General features: G+C 39.9%; 1 long non-coding RNA gene across 2 annotated transcripts; it reads right to left on the reverse strand.

The window, feature by feature from the left end:
• Positions 1-595: 595 nt before the first annotated feature.
• On the reverse strand, positions 596-3,367 carry LOC146498768 (uncharacterized). Of its 2 annotated transcripts, none has more exons than XR_014870420.1 (3): positions 3,191-3,367; positions 2,253-2,340; positions 596-726 (listed from the first exon to the last, which is right to left on the reverse strand). It is a non-coding gene; the product is annotated as an uncharacterized LOC146498768 (long non-coding RNA). The 2 variants fall into 2 exon arrangements; XR_014870418.1 differs by having other exon boundaries at positions 2,253-2,331; positions 3,191-3,356.
• Positions 3,368-17,552: the final 14,185 nt, after the last annotated feature.

Genomic DNA, 17,552 nt, shown 5'->3' on the forward strand with positions numbered 1-17,552 from the left:
GAGCTGGCAGCTGCTGATTGGTTCCCACCATCAAGTGGCTGCTTTAAAAACCCTCTCCAGCAGTTATTCCTTGTTCTTAGCCTCCAAACCCTCAGTGCCAAATTTTCATGTATGTCTTTAGAGAACCGTTAATTTTTGTATATAGCGTTGTAGATATTATTTTCCACTTGTAAATAAGTGCTGAAGAAGAAGGGGTTCTCTTCTTCTCCCCCTAAATTAGGGAGTTAGGGGTAGAGCTTGTCTTTTGTTTAGTTTTTGTTTCATGCAGCGTTTAGGTAGCACCTTTCTTTTTGGAATAGCTTGTTTGGCCTTTTTTCACCCTGGAGTTAATGCTTTGAGTCTTTGATAGCAATAAAACCACCTTGAACAGTGAATTGCCTATAGGGTATGGCTTTGGCCACCGGGCCTTTTAGTTGCACTCCTGTACTCCTAGAACAGAATGTAACAAGGGTCACATTACCTCAACAACATAATAATAATTTGGCCTCAAATAAGGAGAATATTTACAAAATGGACAAAGGTTAATGTTAATGTTTGATGTGAAGTCTAAAAGTGTATGTGTGTGTGTGTACGTGTGTGCACGTGAGAGGAGTGAGAGACCATACTTACTGGGAACCGTAAAGATGACATAGGCACAGACCTCATCAGGTCTCTGGCAGGTCTCCACTTGGTTGGTGCACCTGCCACCAGCTGTTATTGGAACACAGCGGTTACACTGCAGAGCCTCTGACAGAAGACAAAGGCAGAGATACATATGACCATTCATATTTAATATTAGTGAACACTGATGACAAATCTACTGAATTAAAAACAGGAGAGAAATATGTCAAAGTCCAGTTCTTAAATGTTACTGCCCTTAACAGAAGATTGGTGGCACTGCCTGGTGATCTTTCTAAAGTTACTCCGTTATATGTCCATCAATTCTCTTCTGCTTATTCAATTTAGGGTTGTTGCAGGTTCCTTTTTACCTGTTCCCAACAAATAATCTTTTGTGCTTTTTGTAATGAGGTTGTTGGCTTTGTTTCAGAAACAGAATGACTTTACTTACCAACAATCCACTAAAACAGTTTATTGTATCAGTGACATCAGCCATTTCACTGTCATAGCTTTAGTTTTCCAATCTGACCAAAACTACAAAGGTTGGTTTAACTCGCATCAAAATGCTTCATATGTCAGTCACATTTTAGCAGTTTTTGTTACAACTCAGTTCAGTTCAGTTAAATTTCATTTTATTTCTATAGCGCGGTATCACAACAGTTGCCTCAAGGGGCTTTATATTGTAAGGTAAATATACTACTCATCTGACTTTGAATTGATTGATTGATAATACTTTATTTATCCTGAGGGAAATTGTTTTAAAGGCTTCCAGACAATCCGGTGCCATCACAAGCACCCCTTCTGACTATACATAGAACACACAAACATAATATTGGGACAGGTCAGAGAGGTACAACAAAAACAAAACAATGGAAATACACAATACATGTGGAAAGAGGAGGAGAAAGAAGAACTCCTCCCAGACAGAGCTCCTAGGGGAGAGCAGTTTGAGAACAGAAAAAAAAAACCTCAGCACAGAAAGCACATAAATCTTCATGTCTTACAACATAAAATCATATGACTTGAATAGGGAGGGGGGCAGGCAGGACTTAACCCATGTAGACAGCAGCCCGGTCCTGCTGCCAGTCTTCTGGCATGGCGCTGGAAAGATATGTCTGCCTACTTCAGGTGGGAGTATGCATTCGGAGGTGTGGGGAGCGGGGTGAGTGTGTGTCTGTGTCAGTGTACATAAGAGATTTGCGTGTGTGTTTATCCTGTGTTCAACTTGAGAGAGTATCCTTTCACCCTGTTAAACAAAAATCAACAGTCCTCCAGCTGACGCAGGTGACCTTTAAGGGTAGGCGTAAATAGTCAAAACACAGTCTTGTGATCCAGGAGAATTGTTGTTCTGGCCAGTCTTGGCCTTGGGTGGCCGCATAAAGGAGATGTTTTTTTGGGTTCTCCCGAGCCCAGGCTTCTCGTCGAAAATAGGGCGTCAATTTCGTTAAGGGTCCAGTTGATCAAATCCATAATTCTTTAGGCTTTAGAGAACAAGACTGAGAGACTATCCGAGGGTTAGAGTTAGAGGAGACTAGACAAGCACATACAGGCCAAGCAGGAAAGGCAAGGGAGAGAGAGGGAAAAAAGATGTGTCTGCCTGCACCAAGAGAAAGAGTAATTGAACAGAACAAAAGCAATCTGGAAATCTAACTTACCACGGCTGATGAAGATCATGAGGAGGATGACAGCAAGTGCAAAGGTTTTCATTTTCTTCTCTTATAAGAGAATTGGTCTCTGCAAATACTGCTTGGATTAGAATATACTCACTCATATAATCAAATACTGTTGAGTGTGACTCAAAAACAAGGGTCTTAGAAAACATTTGCTTTTTTTCCTTTCTTTAAACACAGAAATCTTTAATTTCTTATTGTGTCTTATTTTTTTGTCCAATTTCTGTCTAGGCTTCTCTGTCTGTGTCGTCAATCCAGTACTTTCCCAGTCCTCCTGCTGCTAATGCTGGCAAACCCTCACTACGAACAACCCAAATGTCTCAGTGATCACACATTTGCTACAAAGAATAGTTAAAAAGGACATTTGGATTTTGAAAATGAAGATTTACCTGATGATGATACTTTAGCAAAAGTACAGCTTCACTAGCCTGAGTGCTCCACTCAGGAATTTGTAATGTGGTGAGTCAAGACGTTAAACAAACACTGGATATTCCATTTTAATGAAAGCCAACTACAGAAGATTACAATATCTTGTTAATGAGCTACCACTTTGCAAAGAAACAAAGCAAACACACAATTCCATTCCAAGCACAATTTCCCATTGCTGTCAACATATATGTTCTGGGATTACATTTATTTGAATTCCCCACATTTGATATAATAAATATTCAGTTTCATTTGATCATTAGTGTTCTGTTTTAGAATGATTGAAAAAAAGGACCAAGACCATCAGTAAATATCTTACCAAGACTTTTACAATCAACATTGTTTTGTCAGTGTTCTTTGTAGCACTTTAAAGATATTTCCATGTCAGCATGTCAGATGGTGGAAATGTGCAAGAAAATGCCCCTAGTGTTATGAACAAAATGGAATCTACTTTACAGGGTTTGCAGTTAAGAACTATTTTACTTGTGAGCTGTTACCTTCTGCTTAGATCCTCAGCTCCCAATCTGTGTCCTGTGTCTTGGAAGAAAGTGTTGGCTTTACTGTGTGTGCTGTCTTTTATAACCATTTGGGCATCAACCAAAGGAGGCTGTGTATTGTCTAACAGGCTGTGTTGCAAGAGAGGAATTCACAAGGAATGTATCTCACTGATCAACTTTCAACAGATCATTTGCTTCTCTTTCTTTCAGCTGACACTTACAGTGTTACTTCCTTGTTTCGTTGGGGACTTCATGTTACTGAGGCTTGTGCAAAATTGTCGCTTCAGACATAAACGATGATATCGTCCATGCATTTTCCATGTGTTTTGTTCATGTCCGAGGTAGACTTAGTTGGCATGGGGGGGTGTCTAGCCTAGTGACCCTTACACACGCCGATCTCTCTCTCTCTCTCTCTCTCTCTAGATATATATATAGATATGTATATATATATCTATATATATATGTCTCTGTATTTATATATATGTGTATATATAATATTCTGCTCATGCTCTGTAACTTCTGTCGGTGCTGTGCTTTTGGAAACCGAATTTCCCAGAGGAACCCACCCGAGGGATTAATAAAGTTTTATCTTATCTTATGGTATCTTATCTTATCTCTTATATATATTTTCACAATAAATCTCGCACTGCATGCTGGGAGTTTGATGGTGGTGAGCTTGGTTGGTCTGAGTGAGTTTTTCTTTAGATGTTTTTTTTTTCCAGTTTTTATCGCTGTGTTTATTGTATGATCGTTTCATAGCTGTTTGTGATTGTGTAGACTGTTTTTCATTTTGACGAAAGCATCTTTGAAGCATGGAGTCAGGGTGGTGCCGCAGCCGAGCACCACTGTTGAGCAGGTGTTTTTTTCACTGTAGGAGAGCAGGTGGGACATGGAAACATTTCATACATTTCACGTATGAATAAAGCGGTTGTCATATTCTTAAAAGAGCAGGCGTTTGTCAATCAGCGTATAGAGAATGGCCTGTATTTAAATGATGAATTCATGTATGTTTCACCCCTCGCAGTGCCCTCCACCCAAATCACTGTGTTGGAGGTGCCTCCATTTATTCCCAATGCGGCTTTGGAGCAAGAACTGAAGCGCTTTGGGAAATTTGCAAGTGGCTTCCGGACAGTGAGTCTGGGCTGTAAGGACGCAAAGTTTAAGCATGTTCAGTCCCTTCGGAGGCAAGTGTTCATGTTTTTAGACTCCCCCACGCAGACACTGGATGTCTCCTTCCGTGTCAAACATGAAGAAGAATTCTACATGGTGTTTCCGGGAATATGAAAAGTTTTGAGTGTGGAGATGTGGGTCATAAGAAAGTAATGTGCCCTCACAGAAAGCTTGCAGCGGGACCCGCTGTGAATGAAAGTGGGGAGGGGATTAGCGGGCGGCAGGCGCTAAACGGGGCTGTGCTTCTGACGTAGGGTGAGGCCACTGTTGCCCTGGCTGAGGCTGTGCCCCTAGTGCGGGGCCAAGCCGCTGTTGATCTGGCTGGAGCTGTGCCTCCAGCGCATGGTGAAACTGTCCTTTTTGGAGAGGATGCTGCGCCTCCGGTGCGAGGTGAAGTCGGTGTTTCTCCCGCGGACCCTTCAGCTGTGGTGTGGAGTGAGGTAAGTGGTTGCATGACTACAACTAAGTCGAAAGAGAGGGTGGAGGCTGAACCTACGGTCAGTACAGCACAGAATGGTGATGAAATGAGGAGATCAGAGTTGGATGTAGCGTGTGTTGTTGCCCCGGGGGAAAGAGGGGTGGAGGAGCAGCAGAGGAGGATGCCTGCTGGTTGTTAGGGTCTATGCACCAACCTTAGGGTCTGAGTGTGAGATTTTGTTTAAAACATTAAAAGAAAAATGAAGTGGTGCTGATCAAGGGGACTGTGTTGTGTTAGGTGGGGACTGGAATTGTTGTCTTGACTTTATTTTGGACAGGAGTGGGGCGGAGCTGCATCTTCAGTCATCTCCTGCTTTATCAGATGTTCTACAAAAAATTAACTTGGTTGATGCGTGGAGGATGAAGCATCCTTCTTCCTGGGTGAAAGTAACTGATGGCAGAGTTAGTGCAGCGAGATTAGACAGGTTTTATGTGTCTGTTTCGTTTACTGCTTGAATTGTTAACTGTCAGTGTTTTCCTGTTGTTTTTACAGATCATCACTTAGTTTTACTGGAGCTGTTTCTATCTACCACCAGCAAATCCAAATCTTTCTGGCGGTTTAATATAAAATTATTGCATGATTGGTGGACTTTTACACAGACTTGTTTAGCGCGGATAGCTGTGATGTGGACTCTGCTTCAGAACTTCTCCAGGGGCTTCCTCAGCTGAGCCCAGGGGATAGGGACGTCTTAAACAGGGATATCACCTTGTATGAGCTGTCTGCGGCGGTGTCTCAGATGGCTTCAGGCAAAGCTCCAGGAATAGATGTTTTACTGTCAGACTTTTTTAAGCACTTCTGGAGTCTTCTGGGTCAGGACCTATTGGATGTGTTTAAGGAACGTTTTAAAGAAGGGCTACTTCCAGCTTACTGCAGGCATGCAGTTATCTCTCTCATACCAAAAAAGGGAGATTTAACACTTCTTAAAAACTGGAGACCAGTGGCCCTATGTGCAGACTACAAGATTCTTTCCAATGTTTTATCAAACAGACTGAAAATGGTCATTGAACTGTTGATTGGTTGTAGATCAATCTTACTGTATTCCAGATAGGTCTATGATTGATAACTTTTTTTTAATGAGAGCTGTATTTGATATTTGTAAAGTGTATAATGCTAAAGTTGGCATCGTATCTATTGATCAGGAGAAGGCTTTTCACCGTGTGGACCATGCTTTTCTTTTTTCCACCTTGAAGACCTTTGGTGTTGGGCAGATGGGAGGAGGGTTGAGTTGTCCTGTGCCAGTTCGGAGAGGAATTAGACGGGGTTGCCCTATCTCTGGATAACTCTATAGCATTGCTATTGAGCCTTTTCTCTGTAGACAGAGGAGCAAGTTGAGGAGTTTCTCTTTGTCAGATCTGGCTCAGAGCCCTCCTGTTGTTGTGTCAGCATACGCTGATGATGTTCATTTTTTTATTAAGGATCAAAGGGATGTGCAGGAATTAAAGGAATGTCTGGTTTTATATGAAAAAGCTTCTTCAGCCAGGGTTAATTGGGATAAGCGTGAGGCCTGTTTGGTGGGGCAGTGGAATTTGGTGAGTATTCCCAAGCTTCCTGGGAACCTTCGATGGGGTCAAAGGGGTATTAAAACTCTTGAGGTTTACTTGGGGAGTGATGACTTTTTGAAGCAGAACTGGGAGGGAGTGCGGGAAAAGGTGGAGGCTAAGTTGTCTAAATGGAACTGGTTGCTCCCCTACCTGTCCTACAGGGGTAGAGTTGTAATAGCTAACAATTTAGTTGCCTCATCTTTATGGCACAGATTACTTGTTTTAGTTCCACCACCCGGTCTTCTGGAAGAGTTGCAGCAGCTTCTGGTGAAGTTTGTCTGGTCAGGTCAGCATTGGGTTTGTGCGGAGGCTGCTGTATGGCTCTGGCTACGGCTGGCTGACTTCTGCTTAGTTGCTTCTTAGGAGAGCGGGCCGGCTTGGATTGGATAAAAAACTCTTTCTTCTAAAATTGGATAAAGTGGATCTGTCTGGACTTGTACCATTTTACAGCAGGGTGGTTAACACCTGGCGGACACTGAGGGTAGCACGCACTCCTGATCCTAGACCTGGGATGTGGCTTGTTGAGGAGCTGCTGTTTTTTAATGACTTATTTCCAGGCACTATGTTTTCTTGTGCTACAATAAGGAGCAAGTTTGTAGAGGCTGGCATTATTAAGTTGGATCATGCGCTCGGTTGAGTGGTACGCTCAGCCGAGCGGTACGCTCAGCCGAGCGCATCATTCAATCAGAGCTTCCTGACCTGCTGTCCATCTATACCAAGCAGTGCAAGACCAAAGCCAGGAAGATTATGATGGACCTCTCCCATCCCAACAATGGACTCATCTAACTGTTGACGTCTGGGAAGTGTTTCCGCTCCCTTAAGGCCAAGACAGTGAGAATGAGGAGGGGCTTCTTCCCCCAGGCTATTCGGACCCTGAACCAGTAAATGAACCGCACCCTAGTACAGAGGGAGAATCTATGAACAAGCAACCCTTCTGAACTTGCATTTCAGGAAGGAGATGCATTTCAAGGAACCAGGAAGAAAACTATTAGGAGGTGGGTAAAGTAAACGCCAAAGGTGGTTCAGGCCAACAGGTGGATGGGTTACACCTGATTCCAAGAAACAGAGACTGATTTATCTTGAAGCTAACAAAGCTACACCTGCCAAATCCAACACACCCCTCAACTTGTGGAATGTGTGCCACGGTGTGCTTTTGTTATGTTCACATTGTAGCCATCCTTATCTGTTTCCTGAAAGCAGTGTTGCTGAACAGAAGAAGAGCCTTAATGACAAACACTATCTGTCTAGCAAAACAGTCATACCTATAAGAGATTTGAACGGCTGCACGGGCCCGTTATAGCCATCTCACTTTCCCCTCCTCTCATTAAACTGTCGTGAAGAAACCAATAGTTCCTGGAAACTGTACTTGGAGAAATGGTAAATTTTGTAAATTTTCTTACTGTAATTAGGGGGTTAGTATGGAAGCCCGTTTCCGCCACTAAAAAAAAAATAAAAAAATCCATAACTCGAAATTTCGAGTTATTTTTTCAAAATTTGGACTTATTAACTCGAAATTTCGACTTATTAACTCGAAATTTTGAGAAAATAACTCGAAATTTTGAGTTAGCGCTGCCAATAAGAAATCTACGTGGCTGATGTCATTTCCTTGTTACCCGGAAGGATATGGCGCAAAGGGGTGCGCACTCAAAACTGGATCGTGTCGTGAGCTACTCTATAACAACAAATGGCGCAAGGTTCTTCAGTTTTGAATGCCTTCCTACAAATGACAACTGGATAACAGGTATACAAAACAGTGTGACAGCGATTGTTACATACAAAGTTGAATAGAATGCAACGTGAGGGTTAACCAAAGGTACCTATAAGGTTTCTGTTACACGCTAATGACACCTGTTACGTCTGATGAAACAGACGTTTTGCTGAAAGCATGCGTAATAAGTGTACAACACTGTATAAAACAAAATCACAAATAACCCAAAACAGGGAATATGACTGACAACTATATAAATAAGGAACAAAACCAATAAAACTGTAACCAGACAACTGAGAAAATGTGGGATTGACTGTATTGTGATGCTGATTGTAGTTACAGTGCAAATGTACACTTAAAAATGCAGTTCCCACTTCTCCACCATAGTCAGAGCTCATAATGTAGGTAGGCACAGATACTTTGATGATAATATGGTGGCTTTATAATAGGTAATTTTAATTTACATCTTTCCTTACAGCATGGGAGACTTGACTGAATTCTTGAAACAAAGAGAAGTCTCTGAGGAAATTATACAGACCTTGGAGAATGAGAAGGTACTTAATTCCAACAAGATACTGGTTGAAATGCAACTTTTCCTCATTGTTCTTAAGTTAAAAATAGGATAGTATTTTCAAGGTTAGGGGGTAATAGCCAATAGTTGACTAAATAAAATGGAATAACTCAAAAAGTAAGTGTCATAGAGGGATGAAAGTGGTGTGTATGGGGGGGTTTTGGGGTCCTCCGGACACCCTGGTGAAGACCCCATGTCGATAGCACCAACGGTTCTGGACTTGGTTGAAATCAGTCATAATTTGACAAAATAAAAAGGTCAAAGTTGAAGATAACAGTATCTGATCGGGCTGATTCGACCACCACTGTACTCCTCAGGCCCTGCCGGGTCGTTAGACACCCAACATGGCAGGGATCAGTGACTTAACATGTGACCGAATATTTTTGGACAGGTGACCAAACATAGTCATGTGACCTATCAACAGATGCGGAATCGAACCGGGATGCCAATTATGCATCGTATCTGTCCTAGCGACAGGTGAGAGCAGATACGGTAGCTGGGACCAGAACCAGAAAGGCAGTGAGTGCAGGGGGCTGTCTTTTAGGCTCCTATCCCAAGGGTAAAGCATACCCTGGCAGCCAGTCAGAGTATGACTTGCTGCTGGCAGCCAGCAGAGGTCACCATTAGACATGCCCTTCAGTATCATGGTTTTGTGTGTTGGTTTTTCAGGTGCATGATGGGCGATATATTCAAATTATGGAATGGAGCCTACTTCCTTGTTCCCATGATGCTGTGCTGTTCTCTCATCGCTATCATTGGGCTAGCTTAGCATTGGGCTAGCTTAGCATTAGCATTTTTGCTAACTTTTCTGAGGTGCTTCCTCTATCTGTGTTGAAAAGCTTTGAGTAATGTACCGTTTTTCAATACAAGCTTCAATGCTTCAGAAAGCTTCATTTGGCCATCACTAGCTTTTAGTGTGTGTGTGTGTGTGTGTGTGCGTTCATTTATTCTTTGTCACAGCGTCTGTTATCCTACCTACCCTGTCTCCATGCCATGTCTCCAAGATTATGGATTCATACCTGGTTTCTCTGTCCATGTTGCACGGTTTTGTTATGTTTAGCTCACTGTTACGGCCCTAGCAGGGCCTCTTCCTGAAGGTGCCTCTGTGGGCGTGTCCTTTAATCTCTTCTACCTGAGGTGCCACCTTTCTCTTTTACACAGCTGACTCACATCAGTAATTAAAAGTATTTAAGCTCAGGGAAAGGTAAGCGCTGGGCCAAAGTGCCATTAGTGTGGTTGCAGCTAGTGAGCTGATCTCTTTTTGACTTACTTTTTACTTTGTTGACCAATGCTTGAGTTTTGTTTGTTTTCCTTAAATGGTGATAGCGGCTTGTCCGTCTCTTTTAGTTGAGCTACTTTAGTTGAGCTCAAAAAGTTGACAACACTACTGATAACTCAAACAACACGGAGGCGTCACTTCCTGTTTGCCATTTGTTTGAAAGTTTGTTTGAAAGTTGTGTTTTGATTGTGTCCTGTGGATTTTTGAAATTTGGCCATCAATTTCTGGAGCAAAGACTACTCAAATTGTTGGAACTTTTGGTACAACCCTGTCTGGATTACGACTTTGATACAGGATATTGGACTGGACTAACGGAGTTAACGAGGTAATTGCAGGCTAGCCAACACGTTACCAGGCTAACAGCTGACTAAGGAATCAGCTGACTGAACCTGCTACCAGGGTAACCAGATAAAATGGGGCCGAAGAGGACACCGACAACTGAGGAAGTCGAGGACATTAAAAAGTCTCTTGACTTCATAATGGAGGAAATTTCTACTATCAGGTTGCAGCAGAAAAATATCATTGAAATTGTGGAGGAGGTAAAGCTCCTCCGCATTCAAAATGCCGAAAAAGATAAAAAGATTGCATACCTGGAAAGTAAGGTCGCTGACCTGGAACAATACTCCAGGATAAACGACGGTATCATCACTGGGCTCCTTATTAAACCCCGGTCATACGCTCAGGCGGTGACCGTTGACAGCAATGAGGAACCTGGAGAGCTTGACATTAGCTACACGGAACAACAGGTGGCTGCTTTCTTGCGGTCCAAAGGGATTGACCTGGACTGTAACTCTGTCGAAGCATGCCACCCTCTTCCCAGGAGGAACGGCAACATACCGGCTATTATAATAAGGTTTGTAAATCTAAAGCACAAGATTACGCTGCTGAAACAAGGAAGAAAATTAAAAGGATCTAATGTCTTTATTAATGAACATCTAACCAAACACAACGCTGAAATAGCCGCTGGAACAGCACCTTTTATATATGGTACAGTCATTGATCGAGCAGAAAAGGGCTCTGGGAATATTTGTGTCTGAATATGGACTCCCTGATACGCTCACGGCTCACCAATGGACACTGCTGGAGAAGGTGATATCTGTTCTGGGTCCATTCGAGGAGTTAACTCGAAAAGTCAGCTCTTCAGATGCCACGGCTGCAGACGTCATTCCAGCGGTCACTGTGCTCCACAGATTTCTAACAAGGGAGACTGACGAGGACCATGGGATCAAAGCAATGAAGGGAACCTTGGCTGCAGCTGTCAGGACGCGCTTCTCTGAGGTGGAGGAAAACCCACTCTATGGCATCGCCACGCTGCTCGATCCCAGGTGAGTGTTGTGCCTGTGTGTGTAACTGTTTGACTGTATATGAATGTGACTGTGTATGTAACTCTGTGTGTCTGTGACTGTATGTGTGAATATGACTGTGTATGTAACTGTGTTACTGCAAAAAAAATGGTAAGCAAAACAATTGTCAGCTAACTTTTTTCTTTCTCTGTTTTAGATATAAAGATCGTTTTTTCTCCAGCACCACAACTGCTGCAAATGCCAAGGAGATGCTAAAACTTGAGCTGCTAAGGTTGCCTGGAGAGTAGGATCATGACCTGAATGAACCACCTTCAAGAAAAGCACGCAGTGACCAGCCCACAACTAGTTTGGACAGCATGTTTGATGAAATTGCAGATGAGCAGGCATCAGCATCGGTGGGCAGAGCTGCGGTAGGTTCTAGTGTAGAGTTAGAGACATATCTTGGAGAGGCCGCAATTTTACGAGAAGACAAACCTCTACAATACTGGATGGTTAATAAAGTGCAGTTCCCAAACCTGGCTAAAGTGGCGGGCAGATACCTTTCAGCACCATGCACAAGTGTAGATAGTGAAAGGCTGTTCAGCTCAGTGTCACACATTGTGAATGAAAGCAGAAACAGGCTCACAACTGATCATGCAGAGATGATTCTTTTCATCAAAAAGAACCTGCCTCTCACTTTCCCAAAAACAGTTTAGTTTGGAAGTCACACCACTGCTTGCTGACTGAAGTTTTTTTGTTTGATTAAAATGTGGACACTCTGCAATAGGTGGTTCATTAATGTTATGTAAATCTGAAAGCTGTAGACAGTGCCACAAAGTTCAGTGTTATTTTGTTTGGATATAATATGGACCAGGGGCGATTCTAGGATCAGAGCTTTGGGGGTGCTGAGCACCCAGAGAGCTGCCCAGCCAGCCAACATACACTTTACTCGTCACAATGAGACTTCTTCCCTGTCTCTGTCAGTCTCTGCATCCTCCCTGCATCCTCCCTGTCCTCGTCGTGTGTTGTCTTCGTCTCCGTTATCAGTCATCATAATTTTACCCTCTCTGTGCAAGTCTGCAAATTTCTTTATTAAATCATATGATTCTTAAATTCATCAAGTCTCTCTGTGCCTGGGTCACAAAACATGACATCACTGTTTTGTACGTTTTAACACAATTTAATCCCACATTTGTGAAAGAATAGCAAAACACTTTTTTGAAAAGTCTGTAACAAAACCATCAAATCTGATAAAGGTTATTTAAATGCTGCAAAAGAAGAATGGATTGGAATAAAAAAAAAAATACATATAGTTCCTTAATTACTGGGGGGAAATTATGAATGATGCTCATAGTGAGTGAAAGGTAAACTGAGTGCATTTTTTGGACAGAGATTCACTTTTAATGTGTGTGTATAATATAATACAGATGCATAAAAACACTCCCAAAACAGAATAAATTATTACAAATAAATTATTACAAAATATTTAAAAAGAATATATAAAAATGGAGGCAACTTTGCCTGTGGTAGAATGTATACCATGCATGAAAAAATCTTTATTGCAGATACTAATTTTACTAATTTAATAATACTAATTTTGTGTTGTAAGATTTATGACTTTCATGCTTTCATAGTGGTCCTTAGGAGAGCTTGACATTTTTTATCAGGTGGTACACACTGTAAAAAGTTTGACAAACACTGATAAGTATATGTGTGCTTTTGGAAATCATTTAAAGCTGCAGGACAGAATCTTTGAAACAAGCTTAAAACATTTTTAGAATATAAACAGAGCATCTGCTTCTCTCTACAGCTCCTCACTCCACCAGGGCTGTTTGGCACTTTCTGATAGTGTGCAAATGTGATGTACGTATTGCAGCAGTCATACAGACAACTGGACGGTCCAAAAGTTGGCCTACCTATTACAGGCTGAGGTTTTAGTAGAGTTGTGGCTGAACCACATAAAAATATAAATAATTAATTTTAATCTCTCCAATCAATTATAATTTTATGTTGGAATGTTGTTAAAGAGGGTCAAAAATGTTACAACCAAGTTTGTTTTGCAGATTCTGTATAGCAGCTTTAATATAGGGAGAACACAACTTAGAGATTGTGTGAGTAAAATCAGGTTTTTTCTCTTTGTCAGTTTAACAGTTTCTGTTTTGCCTGTCTCTGTTCCCTGTCTGTTTTCTTACCTGGTTCTTCCTGACCGCAGGTTACCTGGGTGTAATGTTTTCATGGTCTGACTCCTACCTAACTATATAAAGAGTAACTGGAGGTTAAATGTAGCTAGTGTGTCCTGTTTTAAGCCAGGCACTTACACCTCCGCTCCGCTGAGCCACCATCGCCCTAGCAGCAACGGCGCTAAAGCCGGAGTAGGGAAGAGGCGAGCTGGAACAAACCATTATGGGAGGGGGGGGGGTGTATCTATACTTTTGTTGTTAAAATGTTGAATGCTGAAGCACCCCCAAAAATGGGCTAAAATCGCCCCTGATATGGACATTGTGCAATAATTTAACAAAAGTGTTTATTTTATTCTGAAACCTAAGTTTTATTTGTTTTATTCTGAACAGAGGTGTTTATTTTTTCAATCTGAAAGCGGGAAAGAGACCCAGTTCAGTCATTTATTTATTTGTTTTTACAATGTGGACACTCTGCAATAGGTTCATTAATGTTATGTCTGAAAGCTGGAGACTCCAAAATACTTGAGTTATTTTGTTTGTTTGTTTGTTTGTTTACAATGTGGACACTGGACAATTTAAGAGAAGTGTTTATTTTTTACTTGAAATTTAATTTTTGTGGTCTTTTTTTTATTAATATCTGATTTTTTTATTGACAGAGAATAACAAAAACTGTCTTCCAATTCATTGCATTTTTCTGTGTGTGTGTGTGGTAGACGTATCGGTTTTTGTACTCGGTATCGGCAATTACTCAGATCCAAAGATCGGTATCGTATCGGTTTGAAAAAATTGGTATCGTTGCATCCCTAGCTGCTACTATACAAATAAAGACTACAATCAGAGGATTAAAACTGAGACTAAATTATCAATTATCCACTTTAACTGTAGAAGTCTCTATGCTAATTTTAATCATATCAAAGAATATCTTAACCAGTTTTCACATCCATTTAGTGTCATTGCCTTATCAGAAACTTGGATCAATATGGAAAAAGGAACAGACTTTGAACAGTAGGGTTATGAATTGACATTTATAACAAGGTGAAACAGGAGGAGGAGGAGTGGCCTTGTATGTGGACAAATCCTTGAAATTTAATGTGGTGGAAAAGATGATGATGGTGATTGGTAATGTACTAGAATGTATTACAGTTGAAATTTGTAAATGTAAATGTGATCATTAGCTGTATATACAGAGGTAGTAGTATTGAGACATTTAAAGACTGGATAGAAGAAACATTTATTGAATTAGCTCACAAAAAAGTTTTCATTTGTGGAGATTTCAATATTGATTTGCTAAACCCAAATAAACATATAACCACTGAAGAATTTATAAACACAATGCACTGTATGAACCTATTCCCTAAAATTACTAGACCTACCAGGATCACATCACATTGTGCAACTCTCATAGACAACATTTTTACAAATGACATTGAAAATAAGACTGTAAGTGGACTCCTGATTAACAACATAAGTGACCATCTTCCAATTTTTACAATCTATGATAGGAATTACAAGATCAATAAAGTGGACAGTAAAAAAGAGTACAGACGAGTAAGAACAGAAGAAAGAATGAATGCATTTAAAAAAGATTTATTGAAAGAGAACTGGGGTGAAGTATATCAGGAACAGGACGTTAATAGTGCTTATAATGAATTCCTTAGAATATTTACATTACTGTACAATACCAACTGTCCAATAAAGCAATATAGTAGGAAACATAAATATATGGACTGTCCATGGATAACAAAAGGTTTGCAAAATGCATGTATAAAGACAAATGCTCTATACAGAGAGTTCTTAAGAACGAGAACTAAAGATGCTGAAATCAGATACAAAACATATAAAAATAGGTTAACTAATATACTTAGATTTAGTAAAAAGGAATACTATATGACGCAATTAGATATAAATAGAAATAATAATAAAAGATTATGGGAAATCCTGAACAGTGTTATAAAACGTGGGACTGGACAAAAGAACTATCCCAAGTATTTCATTTGTAATGACCATGAAGAATACAATATGGATGTTGTGGCAAATAGTCTCAATGAATTCTTTGTAACTGCTGGACCAAATTTAGCAAAAACAATCACTCATCCTGGGAAAGCACAGGAAAAACCGGATACACTGATAGACAGAAATCCATATTCTATGTTTCCTACAGCCGTTGATGAAAATGAAGTTTTTGAAATTGTCAAAAAATTTAAAAATCAGAAATCTTTGGATTGTAATGACATTGATATGATGGTGGTTAAAAGAGTCATTGAGGCTGTTATAAAACCGTTTACATACATCTGTAATTTATCATTTCAAACTGGTCGATTTCCAGACAGAATGAAAATAGCAAAAGTTATACCTTTATACAAATCTGGAAACAAACACCATTTCACAAACTACAGGCCTGTCTCTTTACTACCTCAATTCTCAAAAGTTCTTGAAAAACTGTTTAAAAACCGACTGGAAAAATTTACAGATAAACATAAACTACTCACTGAGAGTCAGTACGGGTTCAGATCAAGCAGATCAACATCATCGGCACTATTAGATTCAATAGAATACATCACAAATTCCATAGACAAAAAGCAATATGTGGCTGGGTTATTCATAGACTTGACAAAGGCATTTGACTCTATAGATCCTGATATATTAATAAGAAAACTGGAACGTTATGGTGTCAGAGGGGTAGTTTTAGATTGGGTCCGGAGTTATTTAAGTGACAGAAAGCAGTTTGTGAAAAGAAATGGTGGTTGTTCCTTATGTATGGACATTGCTTGTGGTGTACCCCAAGGGTCAGTTTTGGGTCCAAAATTCTTCAACTTGTACATTAACGACATCTGTAAAGTGTCCAAAGTATTAAAAATGGTTCTCTTTGCTGACGATACAAACATTTTTTGCTCTGGTGATGATCTGCAGAATTTATTGGAGGATATGACTAATGAAATAAGTAAAGTGAAGTTCTGGCTTGATAAAAATAAATTATAATTAAATTTGAATAAATCTAAACTTATGTTATTTGGAAATAGTAGTTTAAATACAAATGCAAAGATTCAAATAAATGGTGTTGATATTGAAAGAGTCAGGGAAAATAAATTTCTGGGGGTAATAATAGATGAAAAACTGGAGAGCTCACGTAAGATATATTCATTCCAAAGTATCACGAAGCATTGCAACACTAAACAAGGCAAAGCAGGTCTTAGACAGGACATCACTTCATATTCTCTACTGTTCACTGGTTTCACCATACTTAAGCTATTGTGCAGAGGTCTGGGGCAATAACTATAAAACCACATTAAATTCACTTTTTACTCTTCAAAAAAAAAAAAAAGCAATTCGAATCATCCACAATGCAGGTTACAGGAACATACAAACTCACTATTTTTGCAGTCTGAAATATTGAAAATTGACAATCTAGTGAAATTCCAAACAGCACAAATTCTATTCAAAGCAAAAAATAAAGAACTGCCAGGTAATATTCAGAGTATGTTTTTTTTGAAAGCAGGAAGTTATAATTTAAGGGGTTTTTGTAACTTCAAAACAGGGAAGGTTCGTACTACAAGAAAAAGCTTTTGTGTTTCTGTTCATGGAGTGAAACTGTGGAACAGTTCAAAAAGAGTTATAAAAATATGATCTTCTCAAACTATAAAGAAAAGGAAAATATTGAAATTAAGTGAATGTCTCTATTTAATTATATAGTATATCAGAAATCTGGTCACTATTTTTATTACAAATTATATCAGTAAGGAAGCTGACTAAATATTAACTGATAATTTATGGCAAAGGGGTGGGATTAAATAAGTGTTTACTTCTTCACTTTCAACATGTAAATTAATCAGAACGTTTTTTTTTTGTAAGTAATTTGTATAGTATTTTTTTCTTTCTTATTTTCATTTCTAAATGTACTTGTATATTGTTCACATGTTGAAATAAATTACCAATCAATCAATCAAAACTATTTAATTTAACCCTTTTGCCTCCTTGACTCCTTTTTCTGACCCGGACACTTTTTGTTACTGCCCTCTCACCGCCTAGACCCCTCAGGGGAACGTAACATCACCCAGTTTAGGTGAGATTTAGTTTTGTCTTTGCTTTTGATTTTATTGCTAAGATCAGCCTTCAATAAATGACTCTTTTTACGTTAATATAAAGTCTTGTTAT

This window comes from Neolamprologus multifasciatus, chromosome 17 (assembly GCF_963576455.1).
Source record: "Neolamprologus multifasciatus chromosome 17, fNeoMul1.2, whole genome shotgun sequence".
Classification (NCBI taxonomy): Eukaryota; Metazoa; Chordata; class Actinopteri; order Cichliformes; family Cichlidae; genus Neolamprologus; species Neolamprologus multifasciatus.